Genomic DNA, 4,881 nt, shown 5'->3' on the forward strand with positions numbered 1-4,881 from the left:
TCTCCCTTTTTTCCTTGATGAGTCTGGTTAAAGGTTTATGAATTTTGCTTATCTTTTCAAAGAACCAGCTCTTAGTTTCATTGATCTTTTCTATTTTTTTTTTTTAGTGTCTATTTTATTTCTGCTCTGATCTTTATGATTTCTTTCCTTCTACTAACTTTTCATTTTGTTTGTTCTTTTTCTAGTTCCTTTAGGTGTAAGGTTAGGTTGTTTATTTGAGATTTTGATGTCCACAATTTTAATTTCTGGTATTGATAACGTGTGTGTTCTCTCTTTTCTCTTGATCACCTTTGGTATAAGTTTGTCAATTTTATTGATCTTTTCACAGAACCTATTAAATTTTAATTGATTTTCTCTATATCTTTCTTTTTCTCTTTCATTGATTTCCATTCTTTATTATTTTGTTTGCTTTGGGTTTAATTTACACATTTTAATAGTTTCTTAGATCACTGATTTTGATAACTTTTTTCTTTTGTAATACAAGAATTTGGAGCTAGAAATTTCCCTCCTCTCTGTGTAGTTTTATTCAGCTTCCTTTCACAAATTTCAGTATATTTTCTTTATCACCAGGTTAAAAGTTTTACATTTTCCACATGATTTCTTCTTGACTTATGGATTCTTTAGAAATATGCTGTTTAAATATTAATTATTTTGCAGATTTTCCAAGTATCTTTACTTTTGATTTCTAGCTTAATTCTATTGTGGTCACATCATATATTTCAAGCCTTTCAAATTTATAGGGACTTATTTTATGGCCCCAAATATGGTCTATTATGATGAATACTTTATATGCAGTTGAAAAGAATATGTATTCTGCTGTTGTTGAATGAAGTGCTCTATAAATGTAAAGTTGATTGATACAAACAGTTGGTCAAGTCTTTATTTTTATTTTGTGTCTACTTGTCCTAGCAATGAAAGAGAAGTGTGGAAATCTCCAACTGTAATTATAGATTTCTTTATTTCTTTTTCAGTTGTACCTGGTTTTGCTTCTTGTAGTTTAGAACTACAATTATACATATGTTGGACCCCTTAGTATTATCCCACAGGTCATTATTGCTGTGTTTTGGTTTTTTCCCCCCCAGATTTTGTTTGTTTTTTTTCCTTCTGAACTTTTTTCTAGATACTTTCTTTTGCTATGTGCGTAAGTTCACTAGACTTTTTCTAATGTCTAACCTGCTGTTAATTTCATATAATATCATTTCAGATGTTATAGTTTCACCTCCAGAAAGGCCACTTGCATGTTTTTTTTTTTAATCTTAAATTTCTCTCCTTATCATGTCCATATTTTCCTGTGCATTGGATTTTATTTATAGTAACTGTTTTTAACACCCTTGCTGTTTTTATTCTCTCTGTCATTTCTGCATCTGTTTCTATGAACTGATGTTTTTCTGCTTCTTCAAATGTCTATAATTCTTGATTGGAAGTTGGATATTCATTTGCTGTCAGCACAGAGATTTCTTTGTTCTGCTTAGACTCTCCTTCTCTGTTTTGCAGAGTATGGCATTCTAAATACAAAATTATTTTCCTTTTAATTTAAATATTTAGACAGTTTTCCTTATATATTTGTCACTGATTAAAGTCTGATGTTAATATGATTCTTGTTCTTTTGTAAGTACACAGTTTTTTCTCTCTTTGAAACATTCAGAATTTTTATGTTAATCATTCAGGTTCTGAATTTTTTCTAAGAACTTTCTCGGTATTATTTATTTTTTGTATTTTTATTTAATGCATGTGATTGAATTTAAGAAGCCATGGGTTGTAATTCCACCATTATTTTATTTATCACTTAAAAATCAGTACTAATTAAACTAGGCTATGTAATTTGTTAAACTCAATTTCACAGATGTTAAAATGTGAAGAAATGTGCAACTCAAAACTGGGGATATAGATATTTTCCTGCTAACCACATGATGGTTCTAATTTAATCTGAGCATTCTTATCCATCTTTATTTTTGGAAATCTCCATCTTCCTGTGAAGAACATGACCTCCCCACAATTCTCTCTGTTCTTGTCTCCTGGACATTCTGTTAGATGGCTATTGTCATTCAGGAGGTGTGGTCCATTTGTGAACTTTGGAGGTTAAGTAAGTCCCTGCTATTGCCCATAACAGCACATGAGTATATGTAGAGGTGTACATTTTTCTGAGTAAAGGGGCATAGTGAATATGATCTTCAAATGGATATGTGACCCATCACTCCAAAAATTTTAAAATTGCTGAATGTCAAGTTTATATACACATTCTACGTCTACATTCCTTTCTGCTGCATTCTGGTGCTTGTTTCTCTATTTTTTGTGTCCTGATTTACTTTTTCACTATGTACTTATTGCTATTCAAGCCAACTACTGAACTTTTAATTCAATGAGTACAAATTAAAATTTTGTATAATCTAAGTGATTCCACTTTCTAGATTTGTTAATTCCTTATATCTATTGAGGATGCTATTTAAACTTATTCTAAAATTCTGGTTTTCTTTTTTCTCTAACCATTTTTTGGAGGCAGTCTTCCAGTTTTCCATTCATTCAGCTTGATTTCTTTGTAGTCAGCTTGAGTGGAAAAATGGATTTGCAGCTGACCTGTTTTTGTGAGATAAGGGGGAGAGGACTTACCTGGTGGCGCAGTAGTTAAGAATCCGCCTGCCAATGCAGGGGACACAGGTTCAATCCCTGGTCTGAGAAGATCCCACATGCTGTGGAGCGACTAAGCCCGTGCACCACAACACCTGAGCCTCTGCTCTAGAGCCCACGAGCCACAACTCCTGAAGCCCGTGTGCCCTAGAGCCCGCGCATCACAACTACTGAACCCATGCCCCGCAACTACTGAAGCCCACGCCCTCTAGGGCCCATGTGCTGCAACTACTGAGCCTGCGTGCTGCAACTACTGAAGCCTGTGTGCCTAGAGCCCGTGCTCTGCAACAAGAGAAGCCACTGCAGTGAGAAGCCCGTGCACTGCAATGTAGAGTAGCCCCCGCTCGCCACAACTAGAGAAAGCCCAGGTGCAGCAACGAAGACCCAATGTAGCCAAAAAAAAAAAAAAAGAGAGAGAAAGAGATGAAGGGGAGATATATTTTCGTGTTGTGGGGTATCAAGTTACCTTACTGGTTAGTACTGTGGATGTGGATGCTTGCCTTTCCTTCTAGGGCATTACCAGGAACTGGCCTATGAATCATGTCCAAGTTCCCACACCTATTGCTTTCTTCTGAAGGCAAACAGTTGTAGTCATGTAGACATGCTGTGCAGGTTCAGTCTATTTGCTGCTTTTGGCTTAGTACCCTTCCCCCATCAAATAAACACCAGTTGTTTATTATGTCTTCCTTCCTACTTCTTATTCTGACAAATGTTGAGCTTGGAACACCATTGGTGAGTCACTCTCACCTTTTGTAGCAGTGCTGTTTTGTGTTTTGGCTTGTGGTTTTCTTAGGTAATAACTATTTTTTTTTGTTTATGTGTGTATGTAAAATAGTTTCACTCTACCATATATGTAAAAATCTCTTTGTCCTACTGAATTGAAGTTCACTTTAATATACACTACACTTTGTAAAATATCTGCAATGCTTCTGAACTTTCTATTCTGTTCCATTCATATTGCTTGTATAATTATTCACCAGTACTATAATGTTTTCATTATTCAGTCTTTAACATAACACAAACAACATCTGGTATGATTATTCTTCCACTGTTGTTCTTTTTCAAACATTTTCATGTTATTCTTCCTTATTTTTCCAAATGAACTTTGTTTTTTATTTTATTTTTGGCTGCATTGGGTCTTCGTCACTGCACACAGGCTTTCTCTAGTTGTGGTGAGTGGGGGCTACTCTTCGTTGCGGTGCGCGGGCTTCTCATTGTGGTGGCTTCACTTGTTGCGGAGCATGGGCTCTAGGCATGTGGGCTTCAGTAATTGCAGTATGTGGGCTCAGTAGTTGTGGCATGCGGGCCCTAGAGGGCGTGGGCTTCAGTAGTTGTGGTGCATGGGCTCTAGGGCACACGGGTTTCAGTAGTTGTGGCATGTGGGCTCACTAGTTGTGGCTCACGGCCTCTGAGCGCAGGCTCAGTAGTTGTAGCACATGGGCTTAGTTGCTCCATGGCATGTGGGATCGTCCCAGACCAGGGCTCGAACCCGTGTCCTCTGCATTGGCAGGTGGATTCTTAACCACTGCGCCACCAGGGAAGTCCCTCCATATGAACTTTAAATTTAAAAAAAATATGGAATGCTTCACGAATTTGTGTGTCATCCTTGTGCAGGGGCCATGCTAATCTTCTCTGTATCATTCCAATTTTAGTATATGTGCTGCTGAAGCGAGCACTGAACTTTAAATTTAACATGTCTAGTTCTTGAGAGGAAAAAAATGCTGGCTTTTTTATGGGGAATCACATGAAGTTTGTACTGAATTAAGAGAATTATCGATGTCTTTTTATGCTGTTGAATGTTCTCATCCAAGAATAGGATATGTTTCCCAATGTTAAAATGCATTTGTCATTTAGGAGTGTTTACTGTGTCCTTCATAAATTTTGCTAATTTCACCTTAAGTTTTTTTGCTTTAAAAATAGATTCCCTAATTCCAATATGAAACTAATTATTATTTTTATATATGAATACTAGTAATTTCAGTATATTAATTTTATATCCCACTACCAAACTGAATTCTCTGGTTGTTTGTGGCAGATTTTTACTTGATTTTCTTGAGTTTCCCAGAGATACAATCATATCTGTATATTATGTTAGTTTTTTACCCCCTTTCCCCAAATTTTACATATCTAATTTCCTTCTGTGTCAGTGAATAGTAGGGTTGATGGTGAGCACCTTTGTTTTTTTCTGAATTTAGCAGGAATGCCTCCAGTGTTTCCTCCTTAAGTTCCTGGCTTTTAAACTGTAATATATCTATA

General features: G+C 36.0%; 1 non-coding gene across 1 annotated transcript; it reads right to left on the minus strand.

Annotated features, from left to right (window-relative positions):
* Positions 1 to 4,194: 4,194 nt before the first annotated feature.
* LOC133079224 (U6 spliceosomal RNA) lies at positions 4,195 to 4,301 on the minus strand. Its single transcript, XR_009698103.1, has one exon. It is a non-coding gene; the product is annotated as a U6 spliceosomal RNA (small nuclear RNA).
* Positions 4,302 to 4,881: the final 580 nt, after the last annotated feature.

This window comes from Eubalaena glacialis, chromosome 18 (genome assembly GCF_028564815.1).
Source record: "Eubalaena glacialis isolate mEubGla1 chromosome 18, mEubGla1.1.hap2.+ XY, whole genome shotgun sequence".
In the NCBI taxonomy this organism is placed as follows: domain Eukaryota; kingdom Metazoa; phylum Chordata; class Mammalia; order Artiodactyla; family Balaenidae; genus Eubalaena; species Eubalaena glacialis.